We start from the raw sequence: 22,129 nt of genomic DNA, 5'->3' as shown, positions 1-22,129 counted from the left end.
CATCCTTTCCAATGGACTGCTAAGACGTGTCCTGAAGATACAATTGGACACGTTACACCAAATGATCATGCATGCATTCTTATTTCTTTTTTGTTCTTTTGTCCTCTTTCTTTTTTGAATATATATATATACAAGTTCCATAGAATAAGGCTTCAACCTTATAGAAATGACATGAAAGTATAAAAGATTGAGAGGTTGAACATGAGAACCATTCTAATAGTTTGTACCATTAGTGCATAAAGGTATACATAAATTGAATATTGAGCCAAAATATTTGAAGCATGAGCCTTGCTATTTTAGCAAATGTTGTTGTTGACCATTTTTTATGGTGACAAAATTTCTATAATAGGTCAATTCTAATTGGAGACAAACATTCCCTTCAAAAGAGAATGATGGTGTCCACCTAAGGAAATTAATATGAAACAATCTTTGAAATCACTTATTAATGACAAAGAGCTCTTAGGAAGCCTCTGAGCACCATCACTTAGTGCTTTGGGGCGTACAAGAGGAGATTTGTAGTACTAGCTAATGTAAAAAAAGCACCAAATAACACCATACTACAGAATTTGGGAGTTTCCCAAGTCCTAATTTCAACTAAGTAATAAATATTTGACCACGTGCCTAAATCTTGATCCAAATTTGAAAGTGGGATTTGGGAAGGTAGCTTATATAGCATTTAGGATAGACTCGATCTTTAAGTAAGTGACAAGATTTGACTATATGGTCAAATAATAAAGGTATTGGGGGTTCCCAAAGTGCATGGAAATTCCCAAATTCCCTAATATAGTGTTAAATACTTTATTTTTGGAGTAATAGGCTTGATGAAATATTGTGGAATCATCATTGCAAGATTTGATGCATGTGATAGATTTTCCTAAAAGAATATGAGCTATAGGAGAGATTAAAATAGGTATATTATCTTATTAGTTTCATATCTTGATCATGGCTAGATGCTTTGAAGGATTTACCTAACATCATAAGCATTTAAACCCATCATGGAACCTTCCTTGTTTTGATTGTATGTACTTTAATCCAATGACTTATTGGGTGCACCCTAGCCACTCAAGTTAATAATTTCTCTAGCTCAACTATATTTGATCACATCCCAATCCTTGAGAGCTTATTGACAATCTTCTTGAGAGCTCCAAGCACTAGTCCTTAGATGGATCAAGTGCACTAGAGCTTGTTGTGGATCCAACATCAATGGATTTAAACTAATCTAGCAATATGTTTTCTTCAAGTTGAGATAGGGAGATGGTCCAATCTCTATGGGCCATGTTGATGAAGTGGCAAACTTGACATTCTAGTACCATGCTCACATAAATGATTCATAACAATTGCACTAGTGCATTTTAAAGATTCAATGGTTTCTAGTTCTTAAAGATATATTGCATACAAGACCCTTTTCCTTTCTTAATATAATGGAAGACTATATTTATAAATTCAATGAGTTGAAAGCAATTTAACTATTGAAACTTTTCATTGAGCATATAATATTTAAGGATTTTATTACTAGTTTGATAACATGAACTATAAAAGTATTATTGGACATTGTTGACCATTTGTATATGCTTGTGATAGATTTTACTATGTTAAAAAGACTTGCAATAGAATTCTATAGATGTTTCTTTACTTAGTGTGTTTTTTCAGGATTATGTCACTGGCATATTCACTATAATCTTTGTATCATGAAGCTTGAATGAGCATCCAGTGATACTTGAACCTAAAAGGCACATTGCTTCATGTTGCCAACATTTATGATTACGACATAAATGTGTACTTGCAAGAGCAACCATCTGAAGTTGCTAGAAGCTCCCCATCATGGTACCCACTAGCAAGAGAGGACATGATGCAATTAGTTTATCAAGTATGTATGCTTTATTTGTTAACTTTCTAAACATCTTTAATAAAAATATCCTCAGCATGTGGGTTTGTAGATTGAGTTTCAAAAGGAATCGTGTTCAAAAATTGGGGAAGAAATAAAGAATCCTATTGAATATCAAAGGTTGATCAAGGAACATGAGGTTTTGGTAGATTTGAATCGTAAATACAATGGTCACATGTAGAAGGTGAGATCCTTGCTTACATGCAAGTTTGCACTTGCATGTATGGTGGCTGAGTTCCAAAATACATTAGGTCTATTTTTTTCTTGGAATTTTAGCACTAGCATAATGTCAACATAATCAAATCTCTGAAAATGGGAGTGGACGAAGAGTTTTTTCTTCTTGAATTTTGTTTCTTGGAATTTTGGCATGAGCATAATATTAGCATAATCAAATCCCTAACAAGGGGAGTGGAGAGAGTTTTTTCTTCTCAAGGTTTGATGGTCTCAAGCCAATAGTGAGTATTGAGAAAATTGAACTTGATGGCCAGATTTTCTCTCTCCACCATTGAAGAAAAGATAATATGGTTGAGGATGCTTGAGAGTGTGAGAGTAGTATGGAGTGCTCCGTGGGATGCCAAGCACAAATTTTGAATTTAGAGCCTGTGATCTTGCCTAGATCTTTGATTTAGCAATTTCTTCTCTCAATTAGTGGGTATGTTATTATGAATGTGTGCCTTTGCTTCTGTGTTTCAATGATACATATTTCCTTCACTTGAGGAATCTCAAGTTGATAATGGACTTGATGGTGGCTTGTATCAATATTCATTGTAGCTCTTTTGGTATATTTTCTTACACTTTGCATTCAACTATTTTACTATGACCTTTTTAGTTTACAAATGTGACCACTCTCATATGCAATCTTATCAGCCACTCTTTTAACACTTATTAGTTCTAGCCTATTGAAACTTGTTTTACTACCATTGTCTTCAAAGTCATTAATACTAGTATTCTAGTAGTACTTTCTCTAAGTAATAAAGGTTAGTACTGCAAAATATTGTCCTCTCCTTCCTCCCCCACCCTTCCCCCCATAAGGGGGGAGCCTTCCTCCAAATATTAGCCTCTTTAGTGCTACGAATACTATGTTCTAAGCAATAATTAGTTATATGTTTATGGTATCTAGTTGTTAGTACGAAAATGTTCCTTAGAAAGAAGGCACTTAAGTATTAGGAAATGTATAATATTTAGTACTATTTAGTACAAAGGTTAAACTACTTTATGCCTTCATATACAATTTTAGTTTGCATTAGTACTATTTCAATTTGTGTTAGTAATATGACTCACTATTATTTATGTAGCCACTATACTCTAGTAGATAGACCCAGTGTTTGGGAAAAATATTTTTGAGAAACATATAAATTCCTATTGGCTTATAATTTATAGAGGATTATGGACGAGAAAATGCCATGAGATGAAATGGGTTATGCCCTCCATGCAAAAAGAATTAGGAATTTCTCAAGTGTAATCGACTTTGCATGATAAGCTGAGATACCACTTTCCCAAAACACTTCTTTAGTACTAAAGATTGAGTATCAATATCTTCACATGGGTTGAAAAGTACTAAGACAGTGGATAGTGAGACTTGAGACAAGTTTTATAGGAACATATTTGAGCAAGAGCAAGTTGTTTGATTGGTCATCATGTATACAAAAAGCGACTTGGGGAGGTACTATAGGCATATGTAGTGAAAGAGCTAATCATAGACATGCTGCTTGGAAATTTTGGGCAACATCTTCAATGGCAGTTGCATTGGTTTATGGTTGTTGGTAGTTGCATGTCTGTGACATCTAGTAGTTGGGAACCAACAAGAAATCTGCCAAACAAAATCCAATTTTACTATTTCTCTAACTTACTAAATCTAAGTTTAGGATTCTCATACTTCTCAAACTTGTTGTTTTAGTATAAGTTAATACTACCTTGGTATAGCTTTGTTCATGTTCAATAAAATCAGTACTATTTTACCACAAATTTATTATTTAGCACTATTCAAGTTGGCATAATCTATTTACTATTAAGTACTATTTAGTATTTAGTACTACAAGTCTTTTATGAAACACATACCCACTACTACTCTATCTACTTAATGGTGGGTAGGTCAGAGAAGGACACTAGCCTCTTATGATGGGATTGAAAGGATCCTTGACATTCTTTCAAGAAGCTCAAAATAACTTCATCCTGGGATGTTCTTACATTCAGTTCTTGTTCAGGATTTAGAGAATCCTCCACCTTGTATTTTCCTTTTCTCTTCCTATCTTCTAGCCATTCTTCATCCTACTGGATAACATTCTCTTTCTCTCTTTTGACCTACTAGCACAACTATAATTTGAGTCCCTACATAAACCAAAAAAAGAAAAAGTAGTTATATATTGACCTACAGTGGGAGCGGCTCAATTCTTTGTGATAATTGTTTCTTCCTCATTTTAACTTGTTCCTGTCTCTAAGTGGAGAAAGGTGGCCCTTTGCCTCAATTGGTTGGACTACAATAGTGTTCATGAAAAATTGAGAGGCATATAAAATGGATTGCAAAATTTTAAATAGAAGGTTTAAAAGCCATGAACTTGACAAAAATTTTAGTACTAAAAGTTACAACCACATCTAATATGATATGAATATCCCTTTTTTTGTGAGCACTAACTTGCATGCTCCTCACAATTGAGGCCACAGATGTTCTTCTTGCATTGTCCCCTCTTTCCTAGCTTCCCTTGACAAGGCTTGTGGGATTTCTAAGACATCCCTCCATGTGTCAAAATGCCATTGTGTTCCTCCATTGTTGGACTACGGGCAACCTTTCTCTCAAAGGTTGGGGCTTGAAGGGGCTGTGTACTAACCTCCACCTAGTTATTTCATTCTACATGCACCTTTGTCTAGTTATTTCATTTGGAAATTTTGCAGGTTGGGTTGCCTGAGAGGGTTGCTCGGCTAGTGAGATATTGAGATTTTTAGAATGGGCCACTAGGCTTTTCAAAGTTTCTAGTACCTGCTATTTATTCATGTCTTTAGCCACCACTACCACATGCCAACCCAACACCCTGTCATGTACATGATCGCTGATGGGACCTAGGATTGAAGTTCATTGAATAGCAAAGGATGTCATTTATAACTTTGTACGATCATTGGCAAGGCTAATTTTACCACCCCAATCATGTCCATTTGTGGCTATCATATAGTACTAGTATCCTATGAGTGAGAATCGGACAAATTGACTTACAAGTCTTTCCTTTTTTTCTTCAAGTCTTGACTTAAAGGTTTGAATTCAACTCATCACTTTTATATTTTTTTAGACTTTTGCTAGAATTTTTGCAATTTATCTTTATATGTTTTTTAAATTGAACATGCACAAGTCAAAAAATAGGTGGTCATATCAACATTACACCACTGTGCAAAGTAGTCGAGGAGCATGTGTGGCACTAGATACAAGGGAATGGAGTTTTCTGCATTCCCATTGCCATTTTAATGGTTAGTACTAATGTAGTATGTAGAAACATTCAAATTTACCAATTTATCAACTTTACTAATATACAAAAAAATCTACCAATTTTACCACAAGTCAAAATAACCATTTCAAGTATCAATAGTACTAACAGTTAATACTATGCTATCCATAGGACTAACACATAGTATTACAATACCCTCCATATAAGCCATCGGGAAAAACAAGTCATTTTTAACACATTTCTTTAAAAAAAAGTACCAAAACCCCCCATATAGGTAAGGCAAATACCTTGAGCCATCCTTGGGACTAGAACCCTCAGGGAAGTAACTATATGTATATCATCTACATCACGTGCATTCAAGGCCTATTTGTAAATATCCTTATCTATGAAATTTTATTGAATAAATCATAACCCTTTTCTATTCAAATTGTAAATAACCCCTTTATATTACACATTTTCATATGTAAAACTTTTATAAAAATTGTATTTTAAAAATACCTTATTTTGAACCCACATGATGCAAATATATATTCATGAGTAACTTACCTGAGCTAGAACCTAAGCAGATTTCTCAATGCACACACCCTATTTGTATAAAACATGACATTTTTTCCAAGAATGCACATTATATATTGAGATATAATTTACACAAAATGACTTGCATCACTAATGGTGGGGCTAACTTCATTTGAAAATTAGAAAAATATTTTTTTGAGCATACACTATTTGGTGAGTCATCTAGACTAGATAGTGCCAAACATAGACTACAATGTAGTGATAGTATAAGACTTTGTTTAGTATTTTCTTGTGGCATTCTTGATTGCCAAGATGAAGTCCTAGAGCTCCTACTTCTCTACAATGGAGTCCATGATTTCCTAAGCCTCTACCTTTATTCACAATAGCTTCTGCTTCTTTCGAATGTGCCTCGTTGATTAACCAATTGACTCTTTGCTTGTACTTGCCAAATACAATCTCTATTAGTCTAGTGATAATTAGATGGAAATATGGATACCCACATAAACCATCACTATGTTGTAGCATTTAAAAAAATTATGACCTCAATGTCCTTATTGGTATTATGCACTTCTTGAGGTGCATCGTCTGCCTTCCTTGCCTAACTCAATATGCCACAATCTCCTTCAGTAGTATGTGACTGTGTCCTGAAACATCCCCTCAAGCAAGTTCTTGACATTTTTTTCCATGCCCAAGCTCTCCATGGATTTGTTGGGACATGTGTTGCTATTTTGCATGGTGCAAGATTGCAATGGTTGATAATGCATGTTTGTTAGGGCCATGGTTATGGAGAGGACGATAACTTTGCAAGTGGCTATAAAGCAAAGTTTAGGGCCATGGTTATGGAGGGATCGTTAGGGTTTTTTTAACACCTTTCTTATTTTTTAAAACCATGTATAATTTAATAATACAACTTTAAAAATTTATGCAATTTCCAAAATTATCTTGCATGCATTCTTAACCCAGACTAATTAATTTTCCAATTAATTAATGCATCAACAATGTTGCATCCTTAGAAAAAAAAGGAATAATTGCAATTAAATTTTGTGATTCGAATTATATTGAAGGGTTTAAGTATATTATCCTTCAAATATATTGTAGCTAACTTAGAAAATGCTTATACATCCTTCCAATCTCTTTACAAATAAATGGATTCTCTCTGTCCCATCTAGTTTTGGGATATTTTACAATTTTTAGGGGAGTAATCTTGGACCTTGAAAATATTACAAAATAATGATGTAAACATTAGAAATGATTAGAATACATTATAGATACATGTTATCGATGGATGTGTTTGAATTAATATCATGCAACCCCAAAACATAATCCTTTCCAAAATGATTTGAGTGTTTTAATTTGCATGTGTCTACTTTGAATTGACTTGAAATTTGCATTTGACATTAGATTATTGTCCTTAAAGGAATGGCAGTATTTGTGAAGTGGAATGATGCTTGGTACTTTGGTAGTTAGTGATGGTGGTGGATGAGAACTATGTTGGAGGTTATGACATCCTTATGGTATCCTTGACTAGTAATTCACAATGTTGGATTATCATTGTAGAACAAGCAAATTGGGTTGAATGTCATAGAAGAAGGAAGAGTGGGTGTTGAAGAATGCGTGATCGTATAGACTAGATCATTGTAATATTTTATACATGTACTAGAAAAACTCTCGTACATTCTCTATTAAGGGAAATGCTAGTCCTCTTTTTCATGTACTAGATCATATTTATTGTTGGTTTGAGGGATGGCTTGAGCTCCAAGAAATCTTAAAGTGTTGTTCTACACTTGATAACCAAAACTATGCATAAGTTGTTGTGAAATATTATACTAGCTCTTCATAGTCACCTAGTTGATGAATCAAGAAATGTTGGTAGTCAATGATGGAAATAATTATCAATGTTAAGAAAAAGGTTACTCGTAGAAGATGGTGGGGAGACACCATTTGGAAAAAACACTTATCCAAGCATAGTCATTTTAAAGGATAGATTTTCCATTGGTCACAACTACGTATGATAATTGGAAAAGTTGGTTTCTACTCAAGTACCCTTCCACCTTGCTTTCATTACTACGGCGAGGTTGAAGTGAATGATGAGTAAAGAAAGAAAAGACGCAAGTAAATATCATAGGCGAGTCAATTTGGGTAGGTATGTCCTACCCTTCATGTTGCCTAAGCAAGTGTGTGAGAATCGAAATAAGTGCTAAGGAGTAAGGGGTGGAGCTAGCCAACTGAGGTTACTTAATGTACTTAACTTGAGAACCCCTATATGTGGTGCAATGATCATGTATGTATACTTTTTTTTCCTTTTGTCCTCATTCTTTTTTTAAGATATCTATATACAAGTTCCATAGAATAAGGCTTCAACCTTATAGAAATGACTGGAAAGTATAAGAAAGAGATTGAGAGGTTGAACATGAGAATCATTCTAACATATCATACTATTGGTGCATTTTTTATTTTTGAGCCAAAATGTTTGAAGCATGGGCCTTGCTAATTTAACAAATATTGACATTAAATAATTGTATGAATCGATGAGGTTTTGAGTTTTTGGGAAAGGGACTCACACATTCTTTTGAGGACGTTGACAACTTATGAGGTGGATGTTAAGGTAGACTCTATTTTGATGAAATTACCTCCTTATATGCACTTGGGGTTAGTTGAGCTCCTATCTAGCATTGTTTCTTTAGTATTTTATTATATTTTTGAGCTCTTTCATTAAATTATTTACTTGGTGCTTCTTGATATTATATTTAAGCTTGAGTGTATTGCTTGTCACCTATTTTATCCTACATTCAGTTGGATAAGAATTGACAACATATACAATTGAGTTCAAACAATACTTGTAAATTTTGATTTTGAAAATTCAACTTCAAGTTTTTACCATTTATCAATTTCAAGCTCATTAGCAGCTCTCACATTATTGTTCCCCACCCCCCTCCCCATTAAAAATGTTACAATTCAAGCATTGTAGTGGTAGTGCTCTTATGTATGTGTGGATTTTTTGAAAATAATAAACATATTTGTGTACAAAAATAGTAATGAATTGATTATTTATATACTTGATTATAAAACAAGCCATTCATAAATGTTGAGATTATGTTTGGATGTAGCCAAGTTTCAAGAAAATTGCTATGTTAGCTTAATTAGTGGTGTTCAATATACTGCTAAGTATCATGTTTCCTTAGCCTAGCCTGGTTGTAACATGTAAGTCTTATTTTGCAAGGATTTTATCAAGTGGGGAGTGTTGTTTGTCACAAATTATGTGGTGGAGGGACTTGCTTGCACTACCGCGTGAAAAACACACAACATGTGCAAGGAGAGGCTTACTCGGGAATACTAAAAGAGAGATGGAGACCAAAGGAAAGTGACCTACTAAGTCAAAGTGCATAACTAACTATACTAATCGATTGGCACTATAACTATGCCAGCTATAGGTAGTGAGAAATGCAAAGTGTAGATGTGCAAAACCATCTAACAATGTAGTCTATCTCATCAATGTTTTTAAATGTTGAGCTTTCCAACCCAACACTCCCCCTCAAGATCATAACTCAAGGGAATCTATCAAATAAACTAATGCAAAGGATAAGTTCTTGGATTAATTCTCTCATAAAAAATCATGATTAATCACATCCCACAAGGCTTTTACTTGTGCAATAATAAAGTAGTGTGTCACAACATCCCATCTAAAGGAATCTATATTGACATCTATATTGGTAGAAGTACTATGTAATATGAGTAAACTAGTACACAAATTAAATTATTCTACCTTTGAAACTCAAATGATAATTCATTTTTTCTCATTGTAATATTCTTAGTACTCTTTCATATATCATCTCTTGTATCAAATTAATATTAAGTGGATGTGAGATTTGGACTTAGCTTAAGCCCCATTGGTAGTCCACTACTTAAATGAAGCATCATTCATAGCTAGATATTGCTCATATAGCACTTTTCATTTTGATCTTGTGAAGAAGAAACATAAGGATGGGGGGATTTCATAAGAATAGGTAAAAAATGAGTTTTTATAAAAGAGGACATTGATACTAGTATTTCAACTTGGAGAAAATTTCAATCCTAGGACAAATCATCACCATTTCAAGAAATGGAAAAATGTAGTATGAACACCTAGTACACCTTCAAATACAATTGTCTAATAGCCATTGTCAGAGGGGTTTTTGTCGAAAGGTTGTATCAGGGTCGTATCCACCAGGGATCAGAGATAGAAGGAAGTAGAGGTAGGAGATGGAAGAGAAGAAAAAGAATTGATAAGAGGTAAACACAACAAAGACAAAGCACAATGAATCAAATCAATATGTATTGATAGAACCTGGAATTCCTTGTCTGGCACTACTCAGAAGCACTCTCCAAGCATTAGATCTCCTGGAGCTCCCTTGTAGACCAAAAACGTGGATTAAAATAATAGCCTCCTCTCTGCTACACGGAACCCAAGTCTGATGGCTCCGTTGGCCTTGAAAGGGGGGTAAAACATCAGGACACTTGATCTAGGATCTCCCAATTCACTCCTTCTTCTTCTTCCAATTCAAAGTGCAATTTTCAGATTGTCAACTGTGATTGTGATGTCAAGATTGTGGGAGAGAAGGAAGGAGTCTCACTTGTAGCTTTCTTGCTTGCACAATGGGGAAATACACACAAGGGTGGAGGCTGAAAACAGTTTTTCTCTTCTTAGTTGTGTAAGCCAAAAAGAACTCAAGTACATAGAAATAGAAGAACCCTATATATGGGTCTCAAACCAAACTCAACTAACTAAGGTGGCATACTAACTGAGCCACGAACTAGAGTAGATAAGGATAGCTATCATCTAGCTATTATTCATGGGCGGTGTACCAACCACGTCTACAGCTAACAAGTCGGTGACATAAATGCACAACGGTCACCCTGGCATATCACAAGTGGAGCTCGATATCTCAACACTCCCCCTCGAGCTCAATCCCAATTCCTGCACACCAAGCAGGTCTCTGAACTTGCGCAGCTTGTTTGTGCCCAATGCCTTCATAAATATGTCAGCTACTCGATCCTTTGTGCTGACATAAACTAGATCAATAAGACCTAGTAAAACCCTCTCCCGCACATAGTGATAATGCACCTCAATGTGCTTTGTTCTAGCATGATAGACTGGGTTATTTGCCAAGTGTATACTGCTCATGTTGTCACAATAAATGACAACTGGCCCATCTGTAGGCTGATGCATATCATAAAGTAGCTTATGCAACCAAGCTACCTCACATGCAGCCATTGCTGCACCCCTGTACTCAGCCTCTGTGCTCAACAAGGCAACTGTAGGCTGTTTCTTGCTGCTCCAAGTGACTGCAGCACTCCCAAAAGAGAACACATATCCACTGGTAGACCGTCTATCAGAAATACTACCAGCCCAATCAGCATCACTGTATCCATGCAACTGTATCTGAACCCCAGTCTCATAAAGTAGTCCATACTGCAATGTGGACTTCATATACCTGAGTATGCGTCTAGCCGCATCCAAATGCAGTTTCCTTGGAGCCTGCATAAACTGACTTACCAATCCAACAACATAGCTCAAATCTGGCCTGTAATAGTCATATAAATCAAACTTCCTACTATGCGTCTGTACATAGTAGGGTCTTCCAGAAGCTCACCTGCATCTGTGCTCAGCTTCACATTCTGCTCCAAAGGAACTGAAATAGGCTTACAGCCTGTCATCCCATATTTGGACAGCATGTCCAATCCATACTACCTCTACAAGAGCCGTATCCCACTTGGTGATCTAATCACCTCAATGCCCAAGAAATAACGCAGCTCTCCCAAATCCTTCATCTCAAACTTCTGCTTCAATAGCATTTTCACATGAAGGATATCTTCATCACTGTCACCTGTCATAATCGAATCATTAACATAAATGACAAGTAGCATAATACCTTTCTCTGTTTTTCTCACATAAAGTGAGAAATCTACCTTGGAAATCCAAAAGCCAACAGTGACAAGATACTATCCTATCTTGTCAGACCATGCTCTAGGTGCTTGCTTCAAGCCATACAAGGCTTTCTTCAACCTGCAAACAAACTCAGGATGAACAGCATGCACATAACCTGGTGGCTACTCCATATAGACCTCTTCTTGCAAATCACCATGCAAGATAGACCTCTTCTTGCAAATCACCATGCAAGAAGGCATTCTTTACATCCATCTGATGTAAAGACCATTCCTTTGATGCAGCCATAGCAATGACTGCTCTTACGATTGCCATCCTTGCAACCGGACTGAATGTTTCTTCATAATAAATGCCATATGTTTGTGCATACCCCTTGACTACTAATCTTGCCTTGTATCTATTCACAGAACCATCTACATTGTGCTTCACCTTATAAACCCACTTACAGCCAGTTGCATTCTTACCTTTAGGCAAAGGTACCAATTCCCATGTAGCATTTTCTTCCAAGGCATCCATTTCTTCATCCATGGCTTTCTCCCATTTTTCTTTTTCCATGGCTTGCTCAAAAGAAGTGGGTTCTGGTTCTTGTATCACTTTGACCATATAGGCATAGTGAATGGCTGTAAATCCATCATATTTCAGCCTATCCACAGGATACCTAGCTCTGGTAGACCTACGCAAAGTAGGTTCACTCCCAGGTGCTCTCAAAACATTCCTGGTCTTCCTTACTCCAGGTGTAACAATAGAAGGAATACCCAACTCATCATCAATGCTCTGTTTTGAGCCACTGGATTCACCGTCCACATAAGAGTGACCTGCGTTCACATCAAACATGGGTTGATCTACCTTCTCTTTTCCTTTTCGTGATACCTACATACCACTATCTGCATTGCTTTGAGAAGATTCTCCTAATCTCAATCTGCCTGTCCATGGCAAAGAATGTGAACCACTGCTAGAGGACGCTCCAGGTCCACTAATATCTTGTGACTTCTGCTGTGAATTCTATGCTGCATTACCATTTTGTGCATCTACATTATCAATCACATTTATTGGTTTATACCAGCTACTCATCTCATCAAAAACAACATCTCTACTCACTGTAAACTTACGACTAGAAGGGTTATAGCATCTATATCCTTTCTGCTGCAGAGAGTAACCAATAAAGATGCACTTCTCAGCTTTTGGATCCAACTTGGATCTCAACTCATCTGGCACATGTACATAGGAAATGCAACCAAAAATTTTCAAATGAGAAATATCTGGTTTCCTACTAGTATACCTCTCCTCTGGAGTCATCCCATGTATTGCTGCAGTGGGAGTCCTATTCATTATGTAGACTCCTGTAGCAACTGCTTCAGCCTAGTAAAATTCAGACAAGTCTTTTTCGTTGAGCATGGCACGAAATACCTCTCCAATATGCATGTTTTTCCTTTCTGCAATTCCATTTTGTTGTGGGGTATGACTGCATGAATATTGCTGCTTTATGCTATGCTCCTGCAGGAACCTTGCAAACTCATTTGAGAGGTACTCTCCCCCTCCATCTGACCTTAGGCATTTTATTTGCAGGCGTGTTTCTTTTTCAACCATAGCTTTAAGAGTTTTGAAATGCCCAAAAACTTCACTTTTCTTTTTCATAAAATACACCCAAACTTTTCTGCTATAGTCATCAATAAAAGTGACAAAATAATGACAGCCTCCAAGAGATGCAGCTTTAGTAGTCCACACATCAGAGTGGATTAATTCCAATGGCTTCTTACTCTCTTGAACATGTCTAGGGAATGGTTTCCTTGCCTGTTTTCCAAATTGACAGGCTTCACATACCTTATGCATTTCTGCAACCTTGAATTTAGGCAATCCTGCAACAATATTTTGGGCCTGCATTGATTTAAGTCATTGTACATTAACATAACCAATGCGTTTATGCCAGATATCAATATCTACAACTACACCGGTCCCATGTGCAAACATTGTTCTGCATCCAACGTAAACATTCTTCCCTTCTTCTTTCCTTTTCCTATCAAGTGACCTTTATTTTTCATATCCTCAACAAAGCATCCATGAGGATTAAATCTGACCTGCAAGCCCTGCTCAACCATTTGACCAAAAAAAACCAGATTCTTGGTGATATTCGGGACATGAAATACATCGGACAGGTATTTCTTTTTCCCATCCTTCATAGACAATGGAATTTTTCCAATCTGCACAATAGGATGTGCAGTATCATCACCAGTCTCCACAAATCCTGATTTTTCCATTTTCCTTGCATCCTCCATCCATTCTGCATGACATGTCATGTGGTTTGATGCACCTGAGTCAACATACCATACATCATTGCTTTCTTCTGCAGTTGTCACAGAATTGTTCATGTGCTGCACCATAAACAAATGCTCATTTCTGTCATCACCCTGTCTACTAGAAGATGCATAATTCCCTTGTTGCAATTTTCCATTCATGATGTCATTCTGCTTTTTATAGCAGTCTTTAGCCATATGACCCATTTTACCACAATAGTAGCATTCAACATTACTGTTTGCATTTTGGCCTCTTTGCCATCCACCACGACCTCTTTGGCACCCCCTGCCTCTAGAGTTACCACGTCCTCCTCTATAGGACTCGTTTTCTTGAGTTTGCTGCATATTTTGATTTCTACCACGGCCTCCAAATCGGCCTCCTCTACCTCTGCCTCTACCTCTTCCAGCATTTGAGTAGAAGACAGCTTCTTTTGAATTTCCTCCTGAAGAAGATGCACCACCATTTCTCTGCTCCTCAAAAATTAGAAGAGCAATCAACTCCTCAAAATCAGGAAATCTTTCACGGACAGAAATGGATGTTTGGAACTGTGCATAATCCTTTCCTAGACCATTCAAGGTCACAGAAACTAAATCATCATCTTCCACTGGCGACCCAATGGAAGCAAATGCATCTGCAATCTTCTTTACCTTCATGTGGTAGTCATTGATGCTCATACTTTCTCTTTGCACATTGTGCAACTCTTGCTTGAGCTGCATTTTCTTGGCTTGCGTATTTGTGCTATACATTTTTGACAAAGTATCCCATGCCTCCTTTGGCGTACTTGCATCTTGAATATGCACAATCATAGAGTTTGAAATGCTGATAGACAGCCAGTACATAACTTTCCTGGCTCTCTCATGCCATGCTTTAAATGCCTGCATTTGCTGTTGATTGGAAACATCAGGAAGAACTGGTTCTTCTTCATTTCCTGCAATGAATTCCCAATATCCTCTTCCCATAAGGAAATTCGTCATTCTGAACTTCCATGCTTGGAAGTTATTCTTGTCAAGCTTTTCAGTGACAATTTGTGAAAGAGAATCAGACACCATTATAGAACATTGCAAAAAATTCTGTCACTGCAAAGAACACAGCTTTAGCCTCACAAGGGCAAATCTGCAAAACTGACGAAAGTGGTATTTGACCACACAGTCACTTCCTAGTGACGATTTTGCATCAACAGGCAACAAGGATGATTCTGTAACTCCCAATGTCTCTACGCGTAGACATATGATGCAATTTCTACAGTAACTTTTCACCGACCTGTAGGAGAGTGGTCGCACAGCATAAAACTGGGTCTTTTCCTGAGTGCGTGCAGAAAATTTCCGCCTTCAAAACAGGCCCCGAAATGGCCTCAAATCAAAAAAAACAGAGCAACCAAGGGCTAAAGCCCTATCTCGCAGCATATACTTCCCTCTTGCTACACCGCGAAGGGCGTCTCAATCTGAGACAATGCACTCTTGCACTTTCCGTCTGTGCTACCTGCAGAGACTTGCTCCCAAAACAGAAAATGGAAGTAACACTGGTCCTCTTACCAGAACACCACGAACTTGGTTTGCTTTCTTGAGCTCATTACCATGAACAAGGCTCTGATACCATGTCAAGATTGTGGGAGAGAAGAAAGGAGTCTCACTTGTAGCTTTCTTGCTTGCACAATGGGGGAATACACACAAGGGTGGAGGCTGTTCTCTTCTTAGTTGTGTAAGCCAAAAAGAACTCAAGTACATAGAAATAGAAGAACCCTATATATGGGTCTCAAACCAAACTCAACTAACTAAGGTGGCATACTAACTGAGCCACGAACTAGAGTAGATAAGGATAGCTGTCATCTAGCTATTATTCATGGGCGGTGTACCAACCGCATTTACAGCTAACAAGTCGGTGACATAAATGCACAATGGTCACCCTGGCATATCACGAGTGGAGCTCGATATCTCAACACGTGATGTGCATGATTTCTCCAATCTTTCTTTTTTATGAAAAATCCCAAAAACTTGCTGAAAAAGCAACTTGCTTTTTGTATGACATCATAATCTATTAGCTTTCCTAACTTTTTAGGATTTTTTTTACAATAATTAATATCAAAAGTGGGCTAAAATTGCCCAAAAATATAGTATTTTTGGACCATCTATGCCACGGACACTAGCTCTAATGACTCAGATGTCATTAACTCTCTTGATCAATAAGAAGGTCGAATGATGATGCACTCCAGAGTTTTTCACATTGTGCCTGCGTAGTGGCACAACATCCACCCCCTCTGAACTTGCATATCCTCTAGTATGTGCCACTGATGCACCACCCGGATCAAACACCCATAACATCAACTTATTGCTCATCATGCATATAAGAAGGTATCCCCCTGGATCATAGATCAAAATAATGAGTATTTGTACAACTCTTGAGCCATACCTAGTACCCCCTCTAGGGTCATAAGGCCTTGGGTGCATATCATATACTAGAGATTATTGAATCTCCATATACACACTATCAATGCACCCATCAACAAATACATAACAATATGTCTGCTCTTTCAAAGTCCATCGCATGGAAAATTGCTTTTAATAACCTTTTTGCTCCACATCCACCATAAAATGAGCCTCACTTGCATTCAACACATTCTTACCATCACCACAAATAGTGAAACAATCCATATCTTGAAGCATCTTAGAATTGTCAATCAAGGCCTCTCACAAAGCATCCAAAACATTTTCCAGCTGTAAATCATTACATCTAACATCTTGTAAATGCATATCCTCAAGCTCATAAACTATTTCAGAAATGATAACTTTATCATCGTGAAAATCATGTGCATCCAACAAGTTACCAATCTCCCTTTGAATCTCTACATCAAGTAAAACATGATCTTCGTAAACCTCTTTAGATACATTAAGAAAATCTGTAGATGCAATGGATGACTCTTCCAATACAGGATCTTCCAAGGTATCCATGGTTGTCTCGATATCAGATTGCGACTTATCCCAACTATTTGCCCTCTTGCTTGCTATCTTGCTTTTGCTCCTACCCAACTTCTACCATAACATACTCAGGAGGTGGCTGATTTGCATCTTTAGGCAAATCCACACTTCTTCTTGTCACTTCCTTAGATATCCCTACATTATCTTCATCTCTTTTCTGTTTCTCTTCCACAAGTACATGCGTGTTTTTCCCTTTTACTGAATATGCATCTACTGAATATGCATCTACCGGTGATTCCCAGCCAGTTATGTCACAAATGTTTTGCCTTGCATGAGGTATTTCATTATCATTAGCTTTTATCTTTTCAATTGTATGCAAAGCATGTGTCCATATTTCAACCTTTGGACCACTTGGCCAGGCATTCTATCCAACTGGAGACCAAAAGTAGAAGCATGTACAACCGCATAAGCATTTTGAACAACCAAGTCTTCCAACAACTTTTACATACCTCCCTTTCCAAAATTCAAAGCAATAGGCAATCCCATTTCTTGTGCATGGATCTTGCCATCTTTCCAAAAGATGAGTTGTCATGCCAAGGCCTCCTGATAGGTGGCACAATCCTTTCTCTCATGCTGCAAACTATCACACCACATACATCTTTTTCCCGGCTTAGGGGCTGTTGCATGTCCCCTTTCCTCTTGTCCTTTTTCATCAAATTTTGTGACCTTCAATTGAAGATCCCACATGCCTTTGACCAATTCATCTAAGACATCTTTCCTAAGAGAGGAAACAATAGCAGGTACTGCCATAGGGTTAGCCACAGAAGTGGGTGGCTTACTAGATACTTCAACTGTTTTGCTCGTAACAGTGGGCAAGCTAGAGACATGCAATCTTTCTCTTCTTCTATGCTTTTTCACAAGTGTAGTAATAGCTTCCTTGACATGTATCCACTCTGTTTTAAGACCTCTCTCTGTAGTGTGATCCTCTAGCAAATCATCAAGCTTCTCTTGAAGCTTAGGATCTACTACTTGTAGAAACAATTCAATTTTTTGACTTGCAAGAGCTTGCTGTTCTACAAGATCCAACTACTCAAATCGACTTTCAAATTCTCTTAACAATTCTATAGCCACAACCCACTCCTGAAAAGTCTTGCATGTAATCAAACTGGTATCTTCAATGTAAAATTCTTCCCTGAGTGTCTTCTTGAAAGCAACCCAGTCAGCATCCTCCATGTATAATTCAATAATTCACGCTTCTAGTTCATGAATAGTAATACGTAATACCGGCTCCATGCAAGTTGAGCCACCCCAAAGAATTCCATCTTTTAAGCATAGGTACGTACATATGCAAATACATTCCTGCCATTGAATAACTTCATCTCACGCTCAAGTACTTGCAGAGCATTCATCACAACACTTTCTGTTTGAGCAGAAGCATGCATCACCTATTGTTGTTGTTGTACTTGCATAAGCATATTCATATTCTACACTAACTGTTGCAAAACATCACTGGAAATTGTGCTCGAAGGTTCTCCCATCTGTCTTTCCTTCTTCTGATGGCCTTCCACGGCAAATTCACCAATGTTGGAGAGGTTTTTGTCGAAAGGTCATGTATCCTCCGAGGATCAGAGATAGAAGGAAGTAGAGATAAGAGATGGAAGAGAAGAAAAATAATAGACAAGAAGTAAACACAACAAAGGCAAAGCACATGAATGGAATCAATATGTATTGATAGAACTTGGTCTAGCACTATTTAGAAGCACTCTCTAAGCATTAGATCTCCTTGAGCTTCCTCATAAACCAAAGACGTGGATCAAAATAACAGCCTCCTCTCTGCTACTCAGAACCCAAATCTTATGGCTTCGTTGGCTTCAAAAGGGGGGTAAAACATCAGGACACCTAGTCTAGGATCTCCCAGTTTTTCCAATTCAAAGTGCAGTTTTTAGCCTATCAACTGCGATCGCGATGCACGGGATTTCGCCAATCTTTCCTTTCTATGAAAAATCCCATAACTGGCTGAAAAAGTAACTTGCTTTTTGCATGCCATCATAATCTAGAAGATTTCCTAACTTTTTAGGATTGTTTTACAATAAATAATATCAAAAATAGGCTAAAATTGTCCAAAAATCTAGTATTTTTGGACAATCGATGCCACTAACACTAGTACTAATGACTTAGATCACATTGACTCTCTACATCAATAAGAAAGCTGGATGATGATGCACTCTAGATTTTTTCACACTATGCCCGCATAGTAGTGGCACGACACCGTCAAAATGAAAACACTTGTTTTAAAATCAAAGTAACTAGAGAATCTAAGCTTTTCGTAGAAGATCTTATGCTTCTCATGAATTTGACTTTTCTAAAATAACCTTTTTGTTCCAACAGTTCACCCTTTTGGCTAAATAATATCCTACAAGAAGTAAAGAGAAAATCAAAATTCCACACCACCATCATCCTCATAGGAAGATGTGGAACATATGTAGAATCCAAAGCATAAGTAGGAGTTGGAAGCATACATAGTGGCTAGAATAACGAGGTCCAGATGCACACATCCTTCTTATGGCACCATCAATGTTTAAAAATTTTCTACCTAAAAATTTTCAATTTAGATACAAGCACTTGCCAAATTTTAGTGCATTAACACCTACTCATTCTTGATTCCCTATTCTTGATCCTTTAGGTAAGTGATCAATCCTTGTAACCACACATTCTGTGATTCCAAAAATCATGGTTCATATGTGCTTACACTATCCCCACTGGTACTTATTGCACCCTCCTTTTCAAAATCAATTGGTGCCTTTGACATTTGAATAGCGCACGTCTAAAGATGAAACTAAATAGCCAAAGTTCTAGAGCTAGGGCTGCTCAAGTTTTAAGCATGCTTACTAGAGTTCAAAGGTTCTTTCAAAGGCCTTGTCTAGAAAATGAAGGCATTCAACTATATAGAGATAATCTACAAGTCACACATGCTCAAATTGTCAATAGGATACATTTAGGGAAATTAGTCATGGAGAGATTCTCACCAAATAGCTACAAGGACTTTTCGGCTACAACTAGGGGCAACTAGTTTGTGAGACTCTCACGAAAGGGCTAGAACTACTTTTTGGTTAGTTAGCAGAAGAGACTTGTCCCCATAGTGCTTTTATATCGCTACTCATAGTCTTTCTTAGCTATGCTTTTTTATTAAACAAAATAAAAGAAGTAAAAACATCTTTGTGGGACACACCCCTTATGTTAACTAGTATGGAAACATGCAACATACAAGAAGGAAAGTCTGTAATGCTAGAATAGGAGAATTGTATAGATAGTAAATGAGAACTAATCTAGAATTTGTCTATAGTTTTTTGGATTTTTACAAGAGATAATATCTAAAATATCAAAAGTTGGCTAAACTTGTCCAAAAATCTAGCATTTTTGAACCATCCACACTACGGACACTAGGATTAGTGACTAATATGACATTTACTCTTTAGATCAATAAGAAAGCTACACTCTATAGTTTTTCACACTATGATCATGTAGCGGCACGACATCCACCCCCTCCTAATCTACACATCCTCCGACATGTGCCAAAGTCTTACGAATCTGTAGTGTCAGAAGAAGTATCCTCTGCCATGTCAATATTTTCATCTACCTCGTCTTCTTCCATGTTCTCATGTTCATGCTCAACAAACTCTTTAATGACTTCATACATCTATAAAGTGTCAACATAAATAACCTCTTTTGTTGCCTTGTTTTCAGTATTAATTGCTATGAAAATTTCAGCCATTGTATCAACATCAACCAGCCCTGAAATACCTTCATTTGCAGCCATCAAACCATATGTCTTCAGCTCTTTTTCAGCCCATTCTACATATTTCTTTTCAGCCTTGCACATCGCTAAAATATTCTTAAAACTGTGAAGACTACATGCTATCCATTCCTGCAACCCAATCACAAACACAACTTTCCACTTTCTTGGAGGCATAATTATCTTCCTAGAGGCACTACCATAGCCTCCACTTACAACAGTGTTGTCTAAAAACTCTTAAACTCGCGTTAATTAAGTGGCATAGGGTTATCCCATAGCCTATCTCGATTGCGGGGATGATTCACATAAACATTGAGAAATTGTACCGCCTTTGTATTATCTTTACTTCAAACCCGAGCATATGAAGAACCATCATCCAAGGATTTTGTTTCCAACCTTGATTTCGAAATATAGGGCTGCACCAAAATCATTGGATAACTACATGAATCCTCCACACAAAAATGATATTCATCCCTAAGATCTCCAATAGTCACGGGTACATTTGGACAAGCCACATAAAGATCCTCTGATGAATTGTTTGTTGCTCACATGCACCATCCCAGATCTGCATCAGTCGGCCAACCTCCATTCTCATACAAGTTGTGTGCCATAACATTGATTTCAGAACCATGATCCAAGAGAGCTATGTAAGGCGTCTCTATTTCTCCTACTTTAACAATTGTCTCTATTGTAGCACAAGCCCAATGCGTTCATGAATAATGATTGCTTGGAATAAAATGAGCATCTTCTTCTTCATGTGCTTTTTGATGGACATTCCCATTATACATAGCCTTCCATCTATGCCTAGTGCTGCCCATAATACCATTCAGCCACAAGCTTGCTATCTATACTCCCATTTAGCCCATTTTCAGCATCAACCTGCTCCAAAACAACATTACATGCATCATCATATTCCCTCTAAAGATGTTTCTCTATGTCTTTGTCAACCTGCATCAATGCTTGTAAAACTTCACCATCAAACTGTCTTTTTTGTTTCAGCATATCAATGATTGCATCATGAAATTCACGCTTTGCGATTCCAAGAACTTCACCAAGTCTGAATTCCACTCTACTACCAAGTATGCGATCTTCCAAGACTTTTTTAAGATTTGTGGCAGTCTCAAGATCCGATTGTAACCTATAACTAGGCTGCTTGCCCCTTTTCTTTCCTTATTGTTTCTTCTCTTGAGATGCGTCCTCCATAACATGCTCAGGTATGGCTTTTTCAACCTCTTTCTACTGCTCCATTTTACTTCGTGTGATGAGTTTAGATGGACCTGAAGAGGAAGGACCAACAGTGTCCTCATCTCTTCTTCTCTTTTCTTCCACAACAGCTTCTTGATTATGAACCTCAACTAAATAAGCATAGGCTGAAAA

The 22,129-nt window shown here is 37.2% G+C and overlaps 1 protein-coding gene across 1 annotated transcript in view; it reads left to right on the top strand.

Annotated features, from left to right (window-relative positions):
- The window catches only part of LOC148013071 (uncharacterized), a 57,633-nt gene extending 48,481 nt beyond the window's left edge, over nt 1-9,152 (top strand). Inside the window, exon 2 of the mRNA XM_087668490.1 lies at nt 9,053-9,152. The gene's annotated coding sequence lies outside the window, so the exon portion shown is untranslated. The remainder of the gene's footprint in view (nt 1-9,052) is intronic.
- Nucleotides 9,153-22,129: the final 12,977 nt, after the last annotated feature.

This window comes from Lygodium microphyllum, chromosome 26 (genome assembly GCF_053477565.2).
Source record: "Lygodium microphyllum isolate KBCC chromosome 26, Lygodium_microphyllum_v1.1.10, whole genome shotgun sequence".
Lineage (NCBI taxonomy): Eukaryota > Viridiplantae > Streptophyta > Polypodiopsida > Schizaeales > Lygodiaceae > Lygodium > Lygodium microphyllum.
The sequence above is the reverse complement of the archived record's forward strand: the minus strand, read 5'-3'. Positions and strand labels throughout refer to the sequence as shown.